This window comes from Coturnix japonica, chromosome 29 (genome assembly GCF_054131305.1).
Source record: "Coturnix japonica strain WE chromosome 29, WE-NBRP24, whole genome shotgun sequence".
NCBI classification, from domain to species: Eukaryota; Metazoa; Chordata; class Aves; order Galliformes; family Phasianidae; genus Coturnix; species Coturnix japonica.
Window position 1 is genome coordinate 7072579 of NC_140691.1, and position 24155 is coordinate 7096733.

The window sequence follows — 24155 nt, forward strand, 5'->3', positions numbered from 1 at the left end:
ATGTATTCTTCTTCTGTAAGTTGCAGATTCAGTAAAATTATTCATGCTTTATATGATGTTATGATGTGGAATACTGATAGCAAAAAAATACAAAATTATTAAACCATGACAGTTAACTTAATCTGTGACATCCCGTAGCAGATCTGGCTGCAGGCACTGCATATTCCTTTACTATGTTAAAAGCCTTCTGCTACAGCTGAGGGCTTCGGTGCTGCAGCACCAGAGCACAGCCCTGAGGGCTGCGTGTCTCAGCACGGCTGCAGGCTGTGCAGCCGGGGCTGCAGGCGGGTGCCCAGGGCTGTCCTGCAGAGCAGGGTCCCTGCTGTGCCCCAGGGGCTGTGTGCCGGGTATGGGACTCTGCCGCCTGCCAGGCTCAGCACTCAGCCTGCCCGGGGAGCTGCCCAGGGCGCTGCGGGGAGACGTGTGGGGGGAAGGAGCCCCCGGCATGTCTTGTGCTGCCACAGCTGCTGCCTGGGGCATGGGGATCACAGCTCCACTGCACAATAGCATGTTTGTGAAGGCCCTTGGCAAGAGGAGAACAAAGGCAGGAGGTTTCCATTTCCTATTCTGGGGCAAAAAGGATTGGAGTCAGAAACCTAAAAGGGGCTGTCAGAGATCTGAGAATTTTTTTCAGTCATTTGCTTGTTTTGTGAACAGTCACACATGATGTGCTCTCAGTCTACGCCTTCTCTAAGAATGGAACCAATTGTAATTATCTTCAGTTTCTGCAGGCATGAATAATTTGCTTATCATAAAAACAGGCAGCATTATCTAACTGAAACTGTATGTCACTGAAGCTGGGGTAGGGGGCTCTAAGAGCACTTGGGGTAAAGATAAGACAAGAAACAGAAGGAAATATCCAGGGAGAAGGGATAAGAAAAGAAGAGGAAGGTCAGAGCTCCATATGCTGCTTCTGCTTTAGGAATGCTAAAATACATGAAATTAAATGCAAGTAATGGTGCTAAATGTACACTGTTGTAGGAGAATTAAAACATTTCTTATTATAGCAGGAGGAGTGTGTCTGAGAATGGTCTGGACTTGTCATTACCTTCTGCACTCTGAGCAGGACTCCAAGCCCAACAACAGCAAATGCCCAACAGCAGCTCCATCAGCGAGTTCCTCCTGCTGCCGTTGGCAGACACGCGGCAGCTGCAGCTCCTGCACTTCTGGCTCTTCCTGGGCATCTACCTGGCTGCCCTCCTGGGCAACGGCCTCATCAGCACAGCCGTAGCCTGCGACTGCCGCCTGCACACCCCCATGTACTTCTTCCTCCTCAACCTGGCCCTCCTCGACCTGGGCTGCATCTCCACCACTCTCCCCAAAGCCATGGCCAACACCCTCTGGGACAACAGGGCCATCTCCTACACAGGATGTGCTGCACAGCTCTTTTTCTTTACCTTCTTCATCTCAGCAGAGTTTTCCCTTCTCACCATCATGTGCTATGACCGCTACGTTGCCATCTGCAAGCCCCTGCACTACGGGACCTTGATGGACAGCAGAGCTTGTGCCACCATGGCAGCAGCTGCCTGGGGCGCTGGGGTTCTCAATTCCCTGCTGCACACTGCCAGTACGTTTTCACTGCCTCTCTGCCAAGGCAATGTTGTCAACCTGTTTTTCTGTGAAATCCCCCAGATCCTCAAACTCTCCTACTCAGAATCAAATCTCAGGGAAATTGTGTTTATAATTTTTAGTGCAAGTTTATTCTTTGGATGCTTTGTTTTCATAGTGGTGTCTTATGTGCAGATCTTTGTGGCTGTGCTGAGGATGCCCTCTGAGCAAGGACGGCACAAAGCCTTCTCCACGTGCCTCCCTCACCTGGCTGTGGTCTCCCTGTTTCTCAGCACTGGCTTTTTTGCCTACCTGAAGCCCCCCTCCATCTCCTCCCCACTCCTGGATCTGACAGTGGCACTTGTGTACGCAGTGGTTCTTCCAACCCTGAACCCTATTATCTACAGCATGAGGAACAGGGAGATCAAGCACGCTCTCAGGAAGGTGTTGCAATAAGCACTATTCCAGCTTCCATAAAATGCACAACTTCCTCATAGGATTCCCAGTGGTGGTTCTTCATGTTTTATGTATCTTTGGTTGTTTGATTATGTGAGATATAAGAATGTGCAAAAGAAAATAATGTTATTGAACTTATAAATAAAAATGAATTTAAATTCTTTCCTACCTAATTTCATTTTGTCACTTTAGGAGCTGGTGTAAACATGTAACCAGATTCCCTGAATACGTTATAAGATACCTAAAAAGGTTTCAAAAAAGACATTTGCTTAGCTTTTCTTTCTTCCTACTTTGTCTGGATTTGGGGAGGTGCAGCCACAGACAGCAGCTCAATGTACAGCATAGGAAGTTCCGCACGAATGTGCGGAAGAACTTCTTTACAGTGAGGGTGACGGAGCACTGGAACAGGCTGCCCAGGGAGGTGGTGGAGTCTCCTTCTCTGGAGATATTTAAGACCCGCCTGGACGCCTTCTTGTGTGACATGGTGTAGGGAGCCTGCTTTGGCAGGGGGGTTGGACTCGATGATCTCTGGAGGTCCCTTCCAACCCCTACAATTCTGTGATTCTGTGATTCTGTGATTTTCATTTCTGATCTCTTTACACTGCCACAGTGCTCTCAAGTCCTCTCATTTGTGCAGGCTGAATGTCTTCTGTGTCTCATGACAGTCCTGTTGTCTCTACAGCAGCACTCCGGGACAGCAGTCAGTAGCCAGCAATAAGAACGACTGCATCAGTGCTGGTCTCCTTGCTGTCACTGCCATAACAAGAGGGCCCCTTCGGAGCAGGTCCAGAGAACTGGAGGCCTCTTCCAAATCTGGTTAAAGGAATGTACCTCAGGAGCTGCTCCCTGAGAAGACTTCAAGATATTCTGGTGCATTTCACTGACTGGCAGGGATAGTTTCAGAAGTCCCAAGGAGATCTGTAAGGGACTCAAGGCAGTGCTGAGGATTAGAATCTGTGGTCTAATGTCAAGATAAAAAGAAAACGATTATAAATATGATAAATGCATATATACATATATATATAGTATATTTTCACATATGTATAATATAGGCAGTGGCTAACATGTGCATGTACTAGTACATATACATATGATACATAGATGATAATTGTTTATATGCATATCTGTTTGCAAGTCCAGGACCTGTTGCAGGGTTTTTAACAGCCCCAAGGTTCACTGTAGGAACTGGAGAGGCTCTTTTCCTATTGCAGGAGTTGGAGCAACTGCAGAGCTCATTGCCAGAGCTGAAATCACCGCAGGACCTGTGACTGAAGTTGGAGCAGCCACTGTGCTCATTGGAGGGGTTGGAGTGACCACAGTGCTGTACCTCCTGGCACAGTGCACCTCCCTTGGGAGGAATTTGTTTCATTTTCTTATAGCAATACTTGGAACAGCTACAGGACCTGTTGCAGGAGTGAATGCAGAGCTCATTATGAGGGGATGAGTGACAGCAGGATCTGTCCAGAGCATGGAGCAAACGCAGGACATGTGGCAAAACCTTGGAGCTGCTGCAGGGTCTGTGCCAGGAGTTGCAGAGGCTGCAGCACTGTCAGCATTTCCAGCTCTCTGGATCTGGCACACTGCAGTCATGTGTGTTTCTTGGGGGCTACCAGAGCCACAGCAGACCTGCCCCCAATATTCTACCAGTTTCTCAAAATCCTGCAGTTGCTCAGAGATGAAGTTCCAAAGCCCCTGGGGTGCGTACCGCTCCAGGCAGCTGCCCAGACCATCCCACACCCCCTGCCATGCAGAGCCTTCTCACCTTGAAACAGATCTCTCACTGATATTCCTGAATAATTGTTTAACCTCAATCATAGATTCATAGAATCACCAATGTTGGAAAAGGCCTAAAAGATCATCCAGTCCAACCGTTCACCTATTACCAATAGCTCCCATTAAACCATGTCCCTCAACACAACATCCAGTCACTCCTTGAACACCCCTGGGCTCCCAGAGAAGACAATGTAAAATGTGTAATTTCTAATCATACCAACAATATTACTTCCAAAACCCAAAGATGACCACAGAGATGAATGTGCACAAAACTTCACTTTGTCAGCTGCCAATTTTATCATGATACAAACCAAGGTCAAACAGCATAGCAAAATAAATACCCTAATCCAGAATCCAGAGTTGACAAATAATGCAGCAGGGAAAACAAGCAGCAAGCAAGGAGCTGTGCAATGCAGCTTCATGAGAAGACTCAGCAAGCTCCACACATAGGGAAACTATCAGCATCATGGCCAGCAGTTCTCCAACTCCCACAAAGCCCTGTGTTAACTCGATCTGGACAGATGTGCTGTTATCTCAACCCTTGGAGACTCACATCGGGAACAACAAGTGGTTGTTGAACCCAACATGTGGCTCAGCAGCACACAGTGCTTTGTGCACTGCCCCATTCACTGTGGGATGTTGAAGAGAGCTGGGAAAAAAAAGTACAACTTGTGGGTTGTAACAAAGTAATTTACTAGGAGAGATAAAAGGAGAGGAGTAATAGTTATCACTATATATCTGTGGATATGGAATTGTATGTAACAACTGATGCACAAGCACTTGCTCAGCACCATCAGACTGATGCTCAGCTGGGCCCTGGGAAGAGAAGAGACTGGGATGAACTCCCACCCCTTTCAATACAATTTCTGCTTGCTGTCAGCTGATAGAGTACGTCCCTTTGGCCACTTTCAGTCAGCTGTCCTCACTCTGTTCCCTCCCAGCTGCATGTGCCCTCCACTGACCATGGCCTTGGCTCCATACAACACTGCTTAGCAGCAACTGAAAACATCAGAGTGTTATCAATGGTTTTCTTCTAGAACCAAAACAGTGCAGGCAGTCTGAAGAAAACAATTCCATCTGAGCTATAACTCAGATTCCTGCCTGTCCCCCTCCTCTTGTTCTTCCTAATCAGGAAGCAAGGAACAAAATCTGCCGCTCTCCTCTTTGAAATCTTTTCTTCAGTTCTCAGCTGGCTCCTCTGCCATTCCTAGGCAGAGCTCAGTGCACTCTCAAGAGGGGCAGCAGCCTTTCCTCATCTTCCTTGCCCATCCATCATGAAGTGTCAGTGAATAGTGAAAAGGGACCCCATAGTAGATGAAAAGGGAACACTTTGCTACAGAAAGGGAAAGGGGGCCTCACTAAGGCAAAGGGTAGTTACAGATAGTTTATGTTAAGGGGGAGCAGAGAGAGGGGGAATTGCAGACACTAAGCTTGAGAAAACAAGGGGATGAAGGCCATGAAGATCAGGGTGGAACAGCCCAAGAACAGTGTGGTGATTAGATGTCCACAGAGCAACTGGAACCAGTTTGGGGGGTGCCCTTCCTGAAGGGTCGAAAGTTTACAGTGAGGAAGATGATGAGCCTTCATCCCACAACCACCACCACAACTCACTGCGCATGTGCAAGGGGGGAGGGACTGCATGCTAATGGGGTCTCAGGAATGTAATGAATATGTATCCCAATTCCTGCAAACTATTGATGATGTATTAGTTCAGCCTATATCTGTTGCATGCTTTCTCCTGACGGTGTGCAAGTTTGGACCAGCTCTCCCCCTTGCACCAGGGTGTGTGCGCATCACTCATTAAACATACCTGCTTTGTAACTACTTCATGGTTATGGAGTTTGATTCTGCAAGTCAATTTGGCACCCCAGATGGGACCTCCTCTGCTCGGCTGCAGGACCGGCTGAGAAGGGGAACGCCTTTGAAGTGCCCCGAGATTTCTCGGAAGGACTCCCCTCCCTCTTCTGATTACTGCAGGAGCAGACAAGAACCATCTATCGGTGGACCAGGTATGTGAAACTGGGAAACGGGGCACCCGTAAGTCATGAGGAGACATCCTACACAGGGCAGAGAGGAGTCAGCGTGCTCCCCCCCAAGGGACGTGAGCTCACGGGTTAGGTTAGGTTGCCGGCTTGGTTATGAGGCCTCCCTAGGGAGTGCCTACAAAGGGGTCAGTAAGTCGTACTCATGGTAAAAGAGCTATTGGTCACCCTCAGGTGATTGCTAATAGGGCAGAGCTTGTCTGCTCTCTTGTACAGGGTGATTTGGGTAATCCTGGGATAATTGGTATCGTACAGCGCTGTCTATATAGGTGACCTAAGTCAACAACTAGCACCAGTGTTCTTAACATCTTTGGTTAAGCTTAACAAATGATATATTGTAATTCTGTTTTTTTAAATTCTGTAATTCTGAATTGTCGTGTGAGTGTGGTGTGAGTGAGACGCAGCACAGCTGTGAGGCAAGTGCGGAGTCCCGACCCGCGGTTCCGTCCTCCCGCGAGGGAAACGGCCGGGGACGGATGAAGCGAAAGCTGTCACCAATACTTGTTTGTCTTTGTTTTAATACGTGTTTATTTTGTATTATTAGTTACCGGTTGTTGTAAAGTACGTGGTCATAAGTCATAACGATACTGTTGTGTCAGAAGTGGTTTTACTTATATAAGAATACGGTTGTTTATATTAAGTTACGATGGGGAAATCACAGAGCAAAGAGGTCCCTGAGTGCACACCCCTGGGTTGTATACTGGCACACTGGCGAGATATTGCTGGGAAATCAAGAGGAACCCTGAGTCGGAAAAACTTGATTAAATATTGTAATCAATGGTGGTTGGTGTATAAGCTGGAGGAAGGGGAGAAATGGCCTCTAAATGGAACAGTAAAATATAATACAATCTTGCAGCTTATGTTGTTTCTGAGGAGAGAAAATAAGTGGGAGGAGGTAGCATATGCAGATATGTTCTTCACCCTCCGCAACCACCCGGAATGGCAGAAAGAGTGTGGAATGGGACCGCCACAAGATCCTTTTGTACTAACTATAGAAAAAGTACGGCGGAAGGCAAAAGAAAGTAAAATAAAACGCTGCTGCTCATCCTGTAGTATCGGACAGCAGTGCACAAAGACAGGCAAGGTTAGGGAGCCTGAAGAATTGTCGGAATATCTCCAGGTTCAGTGGGCAATAAGGGTGAGAAATGAGGAAATCCTACTAGATCAAGAAATGCCTTCTCTTGAGGATTCTAATCCTCCTTCACCCCCTTCACCCCCGGCCCTCCCTTCTCCCCCTGAGCCTCCTGCCTCCCCAGTAGCCTCACGTACCCGAAGCCAGCAGCCGTTAACAATAGCTCCGTTGAGGGAAGTGGTACGTCCAGAGGGGGGTACAATGTTAAAGTTCCGTTCTCTTCATTTGACTTAGAATCTTGGAAGGAGGTTTGTAAAAACTACCGAGATGACCCATCAAAGGTAGCAAGACAAATGCAGTTTTTAGTTAGACAATTTGAACCAGACTGGAATGATATTCAGTTGCTGTTAGATCAACTGACTGAAACAGAAAAACAACTGGTTCTAAGAACATCACAAACCCTGCTTGAGGATAGTTTGCGAGGAACAGATGAAGATATTGAAGACTATTTCCCATTACGAAACCCTTGCTGGGACCCAAATACAGATCATGGGAGGGAGCTTTTGGAGAGATACCAAGAATGGGTAATAAAGGGAGTAGAAAGAGCTATCCCCAGAACAGTGAACTGGTCTAAATTATTTGAAATGAAACAGGGTCCCCAGGAAACTCCCTCGGAATTCCTTGAAAGGCTGAGGAATGTAATGAGAAAACATACCTCCCTGGATCCAAATTCAGAGGAAGGTATTCATCAGTTGGTGTCACTATTCACAGGGCAGTCTGCAGGGGATATAAGAAAGAAGCTACAAAAATTACCAGCAACGGCCAATAGAAATTTGGAAAGTTTGCTAGAAGTAGCTTGGAGAGTGTTTAGCAATCGGGAGGAGGAAGATAGGAAAAAGGACAGACAGATACTGATTGCAGCTTTGCAAGGGACAGGGAGGGGTGAAATGTGCAGAACAAGAAAGCCCCTGGAAAAGGACCAATGTGCCATCTGCCGGAAAAAAGGACATTGGAAAAATGAATGCCCACTGAGAAAACAGAAAAGGGGGGCATGGACTAAGTTCCAAGCCCCCGTAAAGGAGGATTGACTGGAACTGGGCGAGTCTACCCTGGCGGATTCACTGGTTAAGATAAAGCTAGGGAAGAAACAAAAGAGTGTAGAATTTTTAATAGATACTGGTGCGGCTTGTTCAGTACTAAATGAAGAATTAACTCGATTAAGTAAAGAATTTATGACTGTAAAAGGGGCCACTGGTCAACCCGAAAAGGCTTACTTCCTTAAACCTCTGAAATATAAATTGGGGAAGCAGGTAGGGATACATCGATTTTTATACCTACTTGACTCACCACATCACCTCTTAGGACGGGATCTCTTAGAATTATTAGGGGCAGAAATAAAATTTGAGGCAGGAAAGATGCGGTTTAAAGTAAGGGATGATTCTTTAATTGAGGTACTGAGACTAGCACTGATTACAACGAACTCAACTCCCGAAAACACAGGGATGCCCGAAGAAATCAGTAATCAGGTCTATCCAGGGGTATGGGCAACAGAAACCCCAGGGCGTGCAAAAAACGCCCCTCCTGTGGTAATTAATATAAAGCAAGGAGCTCAACCCCCACGAATTAAACAATACCCCCTAAGGATAGAAGATAGAGAGGGAGCACAACCATTAATTGATAAATTCATGAGACATGGGTTATTAGTGGAATGTGAATCTAAATACAATACCCCGATACTCCCAATTAGGAAACCAGACGGGAACTACCGTATAGTACAGGATCTGAGAGCAATCAATAAAATAGTAGAAGATTTATATCCCCTGGTAGCAAACCCATATACACTGCTTACAAAACTATCTAGTGAATTGGCTTGGTTTACCGTACTGGATCTAAAGGATGCATTCTTCTGCTTACCCCTAAGTCCAGAGAGTCAGCTATTATTTGCATTTGAGTGGGAGAACCCTAAATCCGGCAGAAAAACACAACTGACATGGACAGTGCTTCCCCAAGGGTTCAAGAATAGCCCAACTATTTTTGGGAATCAGCTAGCCAAGGATTTGGAACAATGGGAACGCCTCTTAGAAAGGAGTTCTGTTACAGTATGTAGATGATCTATTAATAGCTACTGAAACGGAAGAAGAGTGTGTAACATGGACTATCAGTCTACTGAATTTTCTGGGGCTTAATGGGTATCGAGTCTCCCCACAGAAGGCCCAGGTGGCGAAACGACAAGTAGTCTATTTGGGCTACGAAATCACAGCAGGACTAAGGATGCTGGGAACAGCGAGGAAGGAAGCCATTTGTCAGACCCCCGAGCCCCGGACTGCAAAGGAGCTGCGCACATTCCTGGGAATGACAGGCTGGTGTCGACTCTGGATCCATAACTATGGACTTCTGTGGAACCTCGGGAGAACCAGTACTGCATGATTGCCTGGAAACCATTGATGCGGTGTGTTGCAGCCGACCAGACCTGAAAGAAGAACCACTAGAAGATGCTGAGGACTCTTGGTATACTGACGGTAGCAGCTTTGTGCTGCAGGGGGTACGCAAAGCAGGCTATGCTGTGACAACTACAAACAAGGTAATAGAATCAAAAGCCTTGACCCCAAATACCTCTGCACAAAAGGCAGAAATCATAGCTCTAACTCAAGCATCAGAGCTGGCAGAGGGAAAGAGAATCAACATATGGACAGATTCAAAGTATGCTTTTAGTGTGGTACATGCCCATGGAGCAATATGGAAGGAGAGAGGACTATTATCAACACAAGGAAAGGGCATTAAGCATGCCGAGGAAATTTTAAAGCTCCTGGAAGCAGTTCATAGATCAAGAAAGGTGGCTATTATGCATTGCAGAGCACACCAGAAAGGAAAGATGCCGGAAGAAGTAGGAAATGCTTTTGCAGATCGAGAGGCAAAACGAGCAGCAAGGGAAGACCCGGTGGAAATGCATTCTTTAATTCCAGACGATTCACCTCTGGAACCAAAGTGGAGTGGGCCCTACCAAGTGCTCCTGACCACCCACACGGCAGCAAAGGTGAAAGGACTGACGCCTTGGATACACCACACCCGCCTGAAGAAAGCTCCCAGACAACAGTGGACGGTGAAAGAGGAAGGACCACTGAAGATTGTTGTATTAGGCGAAATCGGACCCTCGGGATGTAACGTGATAGGCCCTCCCCTGCTGGGTCATGCATATGTAAAAAAGGTAAGGATGAAACTGGATACCTATATAAGGGACCCTCACATTCCAATAAAGGCCATTTTACCGCTCACCATAATGGTGTAACAAATAGCTGTGACTTGGTCGGGGCCGTCGATACACATTCACAAAGGGACTTGACTTTCCAGGTTACCAGATCGAGGTAACAAATGGTGCCCCGTGTGAGGCAAAGTCCTGGAGGTGAGTGTGCGACGGCTAAAACCGCGCTGACGGACGCGGTATCCACGGTTCGAGCCCGTGGAAGCACTCTCGGTGGGGTGCAAAGGGGAATGCAGCGCTGCGCCTATCCTACGGCCGATAGTTCGTAGAAGACCAGGAAGACTTCAGGTCTCTGGGTAAATGTATTCCGTCATTAGAGTAGTATTGCAACTTTGTAAAACCTACTATGGTAGGAAAGCTACGCCTTCTAAGAAGGACATTGCAGTCGTCATCAGTTGTCTTGAAAAGGAGAGGGAGCTTTCCTCTCCTCGGGTGATTTTGGATCACAATAAGTGGGACTCTTTAACTTTTTCGCTCTTTGAGCGCGCAATGAATGAGCAAAAAGCTTTTGAGCTCAAAACGTGGGCATTGGTGCTACGGGCATTGAAAACGGCTCGGAAAGAGGGGAAGACTGAAACTCAGGTTGGGACGGCGGAATGTGGGTCGGGAGGCTTTTTCTCTTGCAGATGTGAGGATTTGAAAGACAAAGACAAGGTGGCGGGAGCCATCCAGACCGCACCCATCACTCCGGCTGAACAACAAGCAGACGGCCCCGTCCAGCAGCATTCCACACATTCCACATCCTTATCTCTTGACCAGGAGAAGCCTTCCTCTGAGGCCCCATATCGGTATCCAAAGCAACCGGTATCTTCTGCACTCCTTCGCCCATCCTTGGGGGTGGGGAAGGGGAGTGAGCAGGGGCGGGAGGATGGGTCCTTTCCTCGAGATGGGATGGGTTGTGGGTGTGGCTCCGCCCCGTGGGGCGGGGTGGATAGGACTAACCAAGATGGAAGCCAATCCTCATCAACGGGGGCGGAGGCGGAGGCGTTCCTAGTCATCATAACCCTGCTGGTCCAGCTCTACCTGGGGGGAGGGAGAGGGGAGAACAAGAGCGACCAAATCTCGGATTGGTCAAAGATAAGGGAGGCATTCCTTTTTATCGTTAATTGGGGGCCCGGTCAGGGGGCCCCGGGCTCGAGTGGAGCCTCTGAAGCAGAAACAAGACCAGCTGACGAGCGAGCCACGGCAGCCCGAGTTGGAGTCGGTTAAACTCCTGCTGACAACTTGGAGGAGAGGAAGAATGCTTAGGATAAACTGTATTGATTATTGTCACTGTCTTTGTGATTGTTAAATGTTTATGGTATGTGAAAGTATAAATGCAAATGGTGTATGGAACTGTTAATGTTATAGGGATGTGTAAACATGAATGCTATATGGAAATGGAATTATTAATGTTACATGGAAGTGTAATTGAGGGTTCGAGTAGTGGAATTGTGAAAAAAAAAAAAAAAAAAAAAAAAAAAAAAACGGGAAAAAGGTTACAGAAGAACAGTGAGTTAAAATATTGAATGTGACCTGCTCTAGCCAGAGAAGTTTAAGTGCCAGCAAGAGAATGCAAACCCCCGCGCTGCCCCCCCCCTCACTGCTTACCCCCCGCCCCTCGGCTCCGCCGCTTGTGAAAGTAAACAAATCGTTACTTCTGAATGGGGACAAAAGCAAAGCATTCTGAGTGCTCGTGCCCCTGGTTCAGTGTTAATCACTTCCCCTTCTGGGATCCGTATTACAGACAAAGTTTTCTCCCTCTTTGTCTGCAGTGCTGTTTAACCTCTGAAGATCTCTTGCTAGTCGGAGCAAGAATGCCTTCATTTTCTCCCAATAATATACACATTTAGGGAACTTGGACAAATTTGTTGATGGAGCTTGGAAATTGTATGGAGGGGGAATTGTGGTGGTGGAGCTGGATGGAATGGTGGCAGCCGTACTAGAGCAGGATCTGAAGATCCCAGGATGAGTTTTGCCCGTAGTGGGCTGAATGCAATGTGCACACAGCAGTGCAAAGATATTTGTTTTCTGACAGTTTCAGGTGCATCTCACTCTATACTGCATCAAGAATTACTATACTACCCATAGATGATTTTTGTAACAATAGAAATAAGTGACTATAGCTGTCAATAACTTTTCTGAGTAGTTTGTATTGTAGAGAGATCTAATATAGTGGTTTGTTATCTTTTAAGAACAGGTGTTTCATCTGGGCTCTGTATCATGCACTGGCCATGCATGTATGGAGCACATGTGAAAAAAGCCCTGCACAGGAGAGAGTCTGTGATGGGTGAGAAAGGCAAAGTGCATTTTGAAGCAGGGGACGCCCTGCAGGCACTGCCTATCGCATCCATCACTACTGTGTTCCTTTTCTCTCTCCTTTTGGTGGTTTGCCACCTCATAGTTATCGATAAGTAATAATACATTAGCTTAGAAATTTTCATTTATAGAATTGTCTAAAATGAATGCTTGAATGAGTGTGTATATGTCAACTCAAAAAATTATGACGTTACATGTAATCTTCTGTTTAGTGTATTATCAGTGAAGGTTTTGATTGGATGATGATTATGTTAACATTTAAGTCCCCTGCAGCTCAGCGACACTGGGCCACTGCCATCGTGGTCCTTGGTGTGCTGCGACACATCGAGACAGACAATGGCACGTGCTTCATCTCGAGATCTACTCAAGGAGCATTGGGGAATATCTCACTCAACAGGCATCCCTGGGAATTCCCAGGGACAAGCATTGTGGAAAGGGCCAACCGTCTCCTGAATGACAAGATACGTGTCCTTGGGGAGCGGGAAGGTCACAGAGAATAGAGCTGCAATAGATTTCCTGCTGCTGGCTCAAGAGGCACAGGTGCAAGGACTTTGAATGAGAAAATGGAGTTCCAGCAGATATATGAGAAGCTTTGAGCAGAAGGATGAACTGTATAATATAGCCCAAGATGCCTTGAAAATACTAAATACAGAACCACTAACATTATTACACACTGCACCACATACCTCTGCATGTTTACGTCACTTTTTAAATAACTCACCACAAAAATTTATATAAGTACTAACACTTTTATATACTAGGATTAGGATTGGAGCTTGCGTTGTAACGGGGCATGGTTTTGTTAAGCATGGGGAGAGGGAGATGTTGTATTAGGCGAAATCGGACCCTCGGGATGTAACGTGATAGGCCCTCCCCTGCTGGGTCATGCATATGTAAAAAAGGTAAGGATGAAACTGGATACCTATATAAGGGACCCTCACATTCCAATAAAGGCCATTTTACCGCTCACCATAATGGTGTAACAAATAGCTGTGACTTGGTCGGGGCCGTCGATACACATTCACAAAGGGACTTGACTTTCCAGGTTACCAGATCGAGGTAACAGAAGATCAAAATCCAAAAACATGTATAACAGCTTGGTAATTTTTAGCATGACCGTGACAACAGTCGTAGCCTGGCATGGGAACAGCTACCTGAAAATGACTGAGAAAATTGGCCAGGCTTTCAATAAATCTTGCTGGATATGCACGGCCCTCCCTAGAGGAGAGGGAAGAGTGCCTATGTATGGGGTGGCAACACTAAACTGGACAATTGCAAGCTGGGTGGAATATGGGAAATGTAAGTTTGGTCTAGAAGACAAACAAGACAAACCACAGAAAGGTCCTAGGTTTGAGTTGCTAATCTTAGATTCTACTAGGTCAATCTTTGTAGATAGAAAATTTGATAAGGGGGTGGGGGTGGGATGGCGAAACTTAACGGGCATAGGGTGTAGTTGGGAATATGGGAATTCAGGAATAGTAACAGGGATTGTTAGAATTGGGAAATGGGCACAAGGCACGGGATGCGACCCTAGAACAGATGAGGCATCATACTGGGTCTCAGATAAGAATATTCTCGGAATTGCAAGGATGGCTACATCATTTGCCTACCAAGAAAAGATGCCCAAGCCATGTAAATTACCAAATGGGTATTGGTAGCTGTGTGGGGATGGGCATGCTTGAAAAGCATTACCTATAAATTGGACAGGGACATGTACTGTAGGATATTTGGTACCTCAAACTACAGTACACGAAGACACCCCACGAGGACTTTTAAGAACTCCCTGGATTCGAACTAGGCGCACATACAATCCCTTAGTGCACAGCACAGGCTTTCATAGCTTCTTAAGAATTCTCATTCCATCTCTAGGGGTGACACAACTAGAACAGGCAATTGTGAATATCTCAGCTACTTTAGAAATAGTAGAAAATGCCACAACAGATGCATTACGAGCAATCCAAGAAGAGGTATCCTCCTTATCCAAGGTGGTGATTCAAAACAGGATGGCACTGGATATATTAACAGCCAAAGAAGGGGGGGTATGCACAATAATAAATCAGAGCTGCTGTGTGTACCTAAACAAAGACCTAAGAATTGAAACCGACTTGAGGAAAATTTGGGAACAAACAAAGGTGTTGCACAAGGCAAGTCAGGATAACATAGGCTGGGAAAAAGGATTGTGGGATACACTCACTAGCTGGTTACCAAATTTAGGATGGGTAAAGCAGCTCTTTTTGGTCGGAATCATTATAGCCATCTTGGTGCTGTTAATAAGTTATACCTGTATAGTAGTAAAGTGCTCTATGTGCTTGTACCAAGGTACCGGAAGGGAATACGAGGTTTGGAAGAGATATGAGATGAGACAAAAGGTAGAGAGCGGAGCCTATTTTGAGACCCATTAAGAATCTAGCAGATAAAAGCCTGCTAGATTAAAGAAAAGGGGGGAATTGAAGAATGAGCAAAGCCTCAAAATAGTGGTAAGGTAACACTTTGCTATAGAAAGGGAAAGGGGAACTTAACAGAAACCAAGACAAAGGGTAACTGTAGATAGTTTACATTTAAAAGGGCAGGGAAAAGGGGAATTACAGACACTTAGTCAAAAGAAAACCAGAGAAGAGGGCAATAAAGATAAGAAGAAACTGTCCAGAGACCTCTGACAAGAAGAAGGATTAGATACCCCCGGGCAAGACGATGCTTACGTGGGAGAATGGTACCAGCAGATAACACCAAGAAGAAAACAGAAGAAGAATTTCACCCCAAAACAACGGCAAGGGTCGCAGGGAATGGGGTCAGGGGGAATGAGGGAATGGGGTTACGGGGAACGGGGCCATAGGGAATGTAATGAATATGTAATCAAACTGAGGAGGAGACTATTGATTATGTATTAGCTTAACCTATATCTGCAACACACTTTTCTCCTTACGGTGTGCAAGTTTGGTGGAGCTATCCCCCTTGCACCCGGCGCTGCGCAACGCTGGAATAAACATACCTGCTTTAGAACCCATCTCTGAATTATAGAGTTTGATTCCGCAAGTCAGGTTAGACTGTTCTGTGAGCTCATGAGCTTCAGAAAAAGGTTGGGGCTTGGTGGGTTGGAGGAACATTCTATAGGAAACTAATGGGGGTATCTCATGTCTGCTGTGATGAGTAATGCTTTAGCAGATGCGCATGAAATGATGGAAATAGATCAACTGTACCACCACATTGAGCACTGAAAATAATTTTGGAAAGCCTGTCTATCCAGGCTATCCAAATAAAAACTTGATAGGAATTTCATTGCTGAGCTGAGGAGGTGATGTGGTCAAGAAGTAGGTAACTTAAAATTCATACAGGGAGCATGCTTTAACATAAATGCATGTTTTGAGTTCTGGTAAGATATGAAGTGTGCACACTGGCACACTTGTATCCATTTTTCTATTATGTCATATGCACTTATTAGTGAAAACCTCCATGTAATTTTTAATATGTGCCGAGTGAGTAAGATAACTCTCAGTGTGAATTTTCCTGCACTATAACTTTTGCTTTCTGGCTTCCACAAAGCACCGTAAGGACTTCATCTGTAATTAGTGAGTTGTTCGCATTGCTGTAAAGTGGTAACCTGCTGTAGCTATTGTCTTCTTGGCTGTACACAACTTTCAAAAATATGGTCTAGGATGCCATTATTCTTTTCTTTGTGGTTCAGAAAAGGAATCCATTTTCTTTGATAAAAGACCCATTGATCTTTGTGATCTATAAATCATTCTTTCAAAAGAAGCCCTTTGAAATATCAATTCAAGGTATTCTCACAGAATATAACTTTATAGCTTTTTCTAGTGATGGAAGATAATCCTTGCGCCTATCAAAAAGGAAAATCCATACTATTTTTCATTGAATTTTGTGACTTTAGTTGAAGCTTTCTGAAGGCCCAACATTACCATCTCTAGCCTTGTATACCATATGAAGTCAAAGCCTTTGTGTCAAAACAGCATTTCCTTACCTCCAGCAGAGCTTGAGATAATTGAATTAAAAACAGGACTGTACGAAACAGCACTCCTTGCAGCACTGCAAAGGCTTAGCACCTTTCATGAGGAACACTTGTGCTGTGTGTGATTTCTTCCTATTTCTATTTTTATTTTATTTTATTTTATTTTATTTTATTTTATTTTATTTTATTTTATTTTATTTTATTTTATTTTATTTTATTTTATTTTATTTTATTTTATTGTCTTTTAAGGAACTGGTTTTCCATTACTGTAAACTGCTTTTAGGAGCCCTGATAAACTCTCTCCATAGGATGCGTTTCTTAGATGCCAGCTTGAAAGTGTCTTACATCCAGTGGAAATACCTGATCTTGCATAAACCTGTCCTGGACAAATCTGCCTCTACCAAGGCTACAGGCCAGGGTCTGCTAAGACTGTCGTATTTGGTGAAACAACTGGAGGGGAGGTGGTGAGTGAGTGGTGTCATCATGCTCTCACACCAGCTGTCAGTCCTGTAGCTATCAAGTTTTTTGGCATAAGGGTGCATTCATGTTTCTCCTTATGCAATAAAGGACTGAGACTTTTCTTTGTATAATCTGAAAACCATGGCCACATCTTCAAGGAAAGCACAATGTACGATAACAATGCTGGCTCTATTGCTAGTGGAGGCTAGAGAGCGGGCCTGGGGTGGCTGCCTTTCAGTGCTATAAGTAATGAGCAGTCCTTAAGTGAACAGTTTAGAATTCCTCAGAGACGTTCAGAAACCTGCTGCACAAACCAAGGAATAAACGCAATGCAGCTCTTTTACATAAATAATCCTTTCTGCTTCTAATCTTCTGATTTATTCCCGTGGTGGCATATTGTTTGCGGTGTTTATCTCAAGGGATTGCTATTGATCTCTATTGAAGTGCTGAGGAAATGCATTTATCTGCATGAACCTGTGTCACTGTAGAGGCGCTCTCTGTCTGAGTGTACAGTTCTCCTCTTCGTGGTGATCACGCCTTATCTTTATTTCTCTTTTCCCTCCTCAGTTTATTTTTTGGGTGGCTGGCGCAGAGCAGTGGAATGCTTGGTGTGGTTTGTGAAACTGATTTAGGAAGTCAGCAGTGCTTCTAGTCCAGATCTTACCTCTTCAGTCTGTGACCTGACTGTGGATATAATGTGATTTGGTTTGGTTTTTTTTTAATAACTTTCTCACAGAGACATCTATACTTCAAGCATGTTCAGTGAAATTGGGGCACTCAGTAGAGGAGGGGAGAAGATGGTAGTGAGGAAATACTACCCAAACTGCATCCTTATTGAAGCTAAATAGGGTATTCCCAAAGGTTGAGAAAAGGACCAAGATCTGAAAGTAGCTGGAGTGCCATGCAGAAGGGGGAGGATTTTGTAGCAAATGTGTCCCTCTGTCTGTATTCTCCTCTGAGAATGTGAGGTCTGAAGGATTCTTCAAAGAGCAGAGCCTTCATCACAGGGTTGTCTCGTCTAAAACTGCAGAATCGAGTGAGAAACCTCTTAGGTCTGGTCCTCAAATGAGAAGATTAAAGAGAAAACCACACTTCTATTTTTGTTCATTTGTCCTTCAACATTAGAAACAAGGCAAATGTTAGATTTCTGTTAATTTTTTTTTTCCTGTTATTTTTTTTTTTAACCTTGCTTGTATTATAGGAAATGTCAAGGTAACTGACCAAAGCTTTGGTATCATTCCTATGGGTTTTCCTGCCCCTTGAAAAAGGCAACTGAGCAGTTTTTGTGAGACCTAACATCCTGAAGATCCAGATCCAGAGCAATCAGATATGTCTTTGCCCCATTGCACAGGCTGTCACAGCAGCTGGCTTCAGGGCCTTAGGCAAAAAAATCTCCTTGGTCTTCAGCAGGATGCTGTGGAAGGAGTCTGAACTCAGATGAGTTCCTTAAAATCACCCGTAGAGTTCTCCTTCACATTTCTGTAAGGAGTTCAGATGCCATTTCACTGTCTTCCTTGGGATAAGTCAGCTTTGCTGTGGAAATCAGTGAGGCAGGCCATTGTTGCCTTGTGTAAGGTAACCTAAAGAACTACGTCCATCATTGAGAATGTGCATCTGACGGCCCCATGACCAAGTTACACGCTGATCACACCAATATGGTGAGCTGTAAAATGGCGTTTAATGAACCGTGTGAGACCCTTATATAGGGCTCCAATTTCAGCCTCATACATATACATTACCAAGCACGGGGAGGCCTATCGCGTTACATCCCGTGAGTTCGTGCCGCCTAATACATCATTTCCCCCTCTCCATACTCGATAAAGTATGCCCCGTTACATCCCGAACGCTAATCCTTAATCCTAATATAAAAATGTTAGTCTCTATAATTTAAACTTAATAAGTTATCTAAAAAGTGAGGTAGACAAGCTACAGAGGTAGGTAGTGCAATATCTAATAACATCAGTAGTTTTCTAATGATTATATCCAAGGCATCTTGGGTTTATACAGTTCCTTCTTCTCAAAGTTTATCATATACCCGTTGGTACTCCATTTTTTCGTTAAACATTCTTTCTATCATACGCTGTAAACAACCCTGGACACATTGAAACAAACAAGGTAAGCAAATCATTAAAGCTAAAAAGAATAAAATACCTATGATTAATACTTTGAGAAACTGCTTAAGCCATGGGCCCAGATTACCAAACAGTCCCTCCAACCAGCTTCCGAATGCATCATCTATTGCGATCTTCTTCGTGTGTTCTTGCATCCATTCCAACTTCCTATGTATCGAATCGCTGTGGTCGCTCAGATTGAAACAACACATCCCTTCAAAGTCCTTGCACCCGTGCCCTTGAGCAAGCAGCAGAAAGTCAATTGCAGCTCTATTTTGAAGAACAGCGTGTCTGATGTTGTTAACGTCCATCAGGAGTTCCGACAGGACTGCTGTGGTGACATTAGCTTGCTTCACGGACCAGCATGCCAATCTCTCAATTTCTCTTAGGGCCTGGGCTGAAGCTACTCCCGGAGCTAAGACGGATGCAAAGATTCTAGCTGTGGGACCCCACAGCTGAACCTCATCACTACAATCCTGGTCCAATGTTTTTATTGACCTTTTCTGGCGTCGAGCTCGATCGATCTTTTTCATAACACTTATCATTGCAGTGTGATTGGGAGCCAACAAGGTCAGCTTTCCCAAATAACACGGCCCCCCAACTGGATTCTTTGGTATCCCTTGCCAAGCTCTATCCCCACATATCAAAAATATGTCCTTAGGAAGGGCCTTGGCTGTACCATTGCAGTTTATTCCTTCCCCAGCTAAAGGTTCTTTTCGAGAACAACAACCAGAACATGCCAGATCGTCAGGGCCCCAGTAGCATGAGAGATTATAGGTGGACCCGTTAGGATGACGTACCACATACTTCTGATTGTAAGAGAGCCACCTCCCACCCTGCTTTATGCATTGGTCTGCAAATCCATTCTTGGAGCCATCCCCGGAGCAGGGATGGGAGAATCCCTCCACCCTTTCAGCTGAGAAACCACAATATGCCCCTGACAAGCTATATATGTCAAATTGAATGGGGTTAAGTAAAGTAAAGGGTTCCGACCCAGTTGTTCCCGAGAATGGTGCCCCATTCCCGAGTAGGCCTTCCCATACCCTGCGATTGGACAGTTGACCCGGTGTCCTAAAACCCGAAAAATACAAACATCTAACCGGGCGTTCCCACTTTTGAGAGTTCTTATTCCATGTTACGTTACCAACCGATTGGGATCCAAGAAGCTGCAACTCTGGTGGATCCCAGGGCAAGGAGGTGTTCAAGGATCTAATAAAACATGCAGACATTCTGGCCCAGTCAGTGAATTTAGACTCAAATGCTTTCATAAAGAAAACTTTGTCCACTGCATCTCTCTTGCAGTTGTTCTTATGCACATATCCGTTAAACTCCTTTGGGTCCCACCTGGGTACACCTATAAGGCATGTTCTAAACGGTGATGTGGCTGACTGCAGGCTAAGGCAGAAATCTTTCTGCCCAGTTCGATTAAACCATGTAACCCAAATATTTTCTGGTTGTGATGTTAAGTGAGTACCCTCTCCCCCGGTAATGAATGCAATTACACAAAGACACACAGCAAGTGATACAACAGATGTCCTTCTCGTTGGTACTAGCAGCAGTTCTTTATCTGTTCTTTTTCCTTTTTCTGAAGAGTCACTTTTATGAGCCTTTTGCTTCAGGCAATCCTTTATAACAGAAGTCAGCGCTTCCTTAGGCAGTTCCGATCCTTCTACTGCCCATATCAATCGATTGGCAAACTCAGAGAATGACTCTGAGGGACCCTGCATAATCTCTGACCACGGGGCTACAGGCTCTGCTTTTCTTATAAAGTGTATAAAAGCAGAGGTAGCTGCCCCCGTGGTGGCAAGCAGCTCTCCTGGGCGGAGGTCCCTAAGCTGCCTCTCTGCAGATCCAGCCAAATCCGCAGATGAACCTGAAAGCCTCATTAAATCAGTTTTTGGATCTCCCTCCTTCCCATTTGCTGGATGCTGTGGATCGCGCGCAGCCTGTGCTAAAACAGCTTTGAGTTGTATTATCCACTCCTCCTTCCACACAGTAAACTGTACTGGTTCGAGGGCTACTCTCATAAGGCTTTCAATATCATATGGGAGTAGGGGACCTGGGGCTACGAGAGCCTCAAAGGCACTCATTGTCATCGGGGATCTCAATCCCTTTTTGTCAATCGCCTCTATAAACCGAGCAACTGCTTTTGCTTCCAAAGGTACCCAAACCGGTCCCTCCTGTTTGACTACAATTGGGAACACCGCCCAGTCCCGCTCCTTGAGCCCCACCTCTCGCATTGTATCGCAAATGTCAGTCCAATCAGTGGGCTTACGCGATATCTCTCGCTCCTCCCACTTCTCCCCCCTCCTCCGGGGAACCACGACCGACTGGGTGGGGACAGGCAATTCCTTCCGTTCCTCCCCTTTCTCCTCCCCCTTCGCGGGAGACGAAACCGACGGGGTGAAGGCAGACAGTACCTTTTGTTCCTCCCCTTTCTCCTCCCCCTCCTCGGGAGGCGAAACCAAAGGGGTAGGGGCAGGCAGTACCTTTCGTTCCTCCCCTTTCGGGGAATGAGGTCCCTCCTCCGGGGACGGGTCTAGGGGTGGCTTAACGCCTCCACGGCGCGCCTCCCCCCATGACTCTCCCTCCCTCGGACAGGACCCACCCCCCTCAGGTGAACGAAAGCTCTGCAAACAGGGGTATAGGCGGGGATAATATGGCGGCGCCTCCCCAGATGAGGCAACTTCCGCCATCCCTTCCGGAGTTGTTTCGGGCGCCGCCATGGCCATTGTGAAAACGGCCGGCGTGGTCGGCGCCATCTTGGGTACGGAGTCGCCGCAAGGGAGCGGTTCCTCCGCACCCTCCGGGACCCCAGACGTCCCGGAACCCACCCCAAAAACCCCATTCGCGACTGCCTGGATCTTTTTCTCCTCCTTAGCCGCTTTAAGCGCACCCAGGACCAAAACCCAGGTTTTTAACTCCTCCGCCTTATAATCGTTTGTTGCTCTTAGGAGCAGGGCAGCGGTGAAAGATTCCCACCGCTCCGAATCGAGCAAATTACAAGGGGAGGGTGAAAGCTCCGCTTCCTGCAAAAAAGTAATAACGGCAACAATCTCCTTCTTAGAAGGAGCATTCCTACCGCAGTGGGTTTTACAAACCCGTAATAGTACCTTTGTGACGGAATCCATGTTTTTTCTGGTGCTCGACACCGTACGTCCTCGCACCCTTTGTATATATACCCGGGCCCAAAGTCCCACGGTCTTCCACGGTCTTACCGCAGGATAATCAGTAGCTGCAGTCAATATATCGCCCCTCCGGCGCTTCCACGGGATCTAACCGTAGGATTCGCGTCCGTCTCGCGGTTAGCCGTCGCACACTCACTCTCAGGACGTCCTCACACGGGGCACCAATTGTTGCCTTGTGTAAGGTAACCTAAAGAACTACGTCCATCATTGAGAATGTGCATCTGACGGCCCCATGACCAAGTTACACGCTGATCACACCAATATGGTGAGCTGTAAAATGGCGTTTAATGAACCATGTGAGACCCTTATATAGGGCTCCAATTTCAGCCTCATACATATACATTACCGAGCACGGGGAGGCCTATCGCGTTACATCCCGTGAGTTCGTGCCGCCTAATACATCAGGCCATATCCTTGCTAGTTGTTCTGCAGAACCAACCTGTTTGTTCCTGTTGGCTGGGTGAATGGGATTTTGGAAAGATGCTTAATGTCTTTGAAGTATTTTTCTGGTTAAATATTGTTAATCGTCAGAACTATTCAGTTCTTAAGGTAATTTGTGGGTTTCTTTTTTTCTTTCTTTTTTATTTTTTATTTTCTTTAAATCCATTAAAGGCATGAAATGGAAAAAATTCTTTGGTTCAAGATTATTCAATGTAATTAGAACAGTGTCACTCATCTTAGTAAAATCCTCTATAAAAGTGGTTGGTTTTTTTTTTCCGCTCTCGTTAAAACTTAAATCCATGATACATAGGAAAAGATACAAGTTATTGTTCATTTACTCTGTACCTCGCCATATAATATATTCCTAGAAATAGGAGGCTCTTGGTTTTAGTTTTATAAGTTGAATGCAGCTACTGCTACTATAGGTTGCTGCATGTATGGGAGGCCTGGAAGTGCTTTCTGCTGGTATCGGATTAACTACCTCTGTAATGTATGAAATCCTCATGTAAAGGATGGCTGTGCAAGAAGTGTGGCTGGGATGTGAAATATGGATTCATTGGACACCATTAGGCAAGGCAAGCTGCAACGTTATTATCTGCTTGTAGATTGTCTTTAATACCGGAATACATGTTGAGCATCCTTCTGGCCATCACCCAGATGCTGATTGTGACTTGTTGATTTCTCGATTCCAGCTTCAGCCATGACATTCCAGGCTATGAGGAATAAGTTATTCTTACTACCAGTGCTCGGGATGATAAAGAAACTGTTATTGTTTTTCTTCTTCTCTGCTTTTGTCTTTAATTTGATTGCATAAAACCTTATTTTTCATTTTCTATTTTGTTCCTGTAGATCTCATGGTTCAGTGGAAAAGAAATCATGGGATGCTGCTTCCTTCTGCAAGCTCATCACTTTAAATTTTGATCATTCGAGTTAGTATTATTTCAAGGACTGTTCATTAATTAGGATTTGGATTGCCAAATATGACATTGTGCCTTGTGTAATCATGTATCAACATATCAATGACTGTGCTGTTCAGCAAACTCTAATAGCCATTTTGGGCAGATAAAAATTACAATAGAAATTAAAAGCAGATTTAAGTAGTTTTATGCTTATGCTTTATGCTTATGGCTGCATATATCTAAATTTTCCAAGTGTTTCATTTGATTATTCTGGACTCATCTATTATTATTGAAAGATTTTTTCCCCCCTTTTCTATGCTTCTCATGACTTTTTTGGTTTTTTTTTAAGTATCACAATTTGTTCCTCTCTCTGTGTGATGAAGAGACCTCCTCCTAGTTTTCTTCACAAAAGTTTGGCTTGCTCTCCACTTGAATCCTAGGAATGAATTTCATTTGTAGCCTGAAGATCCATAATCATTCTTTGTCTACATAGCTCACACCCTGTCAGAGGCTGCTGTTTCTTACAAATTGCTGAATACCTGCAGTGTTTTGCCTTCTTTCTGTTTGTAATGATTGTGTAACAGCTTCCACCATTCCCTAAGTGCTATTACTGTAGTCTGTTCTCAGTTTGCTGTGCTCAGTCTT

At 45.3% G+C, this 24155-nt stretch overlaps 1 long non-coding RNA gene across 1 annotated transcript in view; it reads left to right on the plus strand.

Annotated features, from left to right (window-relative positions):
• The window catches only part of LOC146755905 (uncharacterized), a 203812-nt gene that overhangs the window by 138197 nt on the left and 41460 nt on the right, over positions 1-24155 (plus strand). The window lies entirely within an intron of this gene.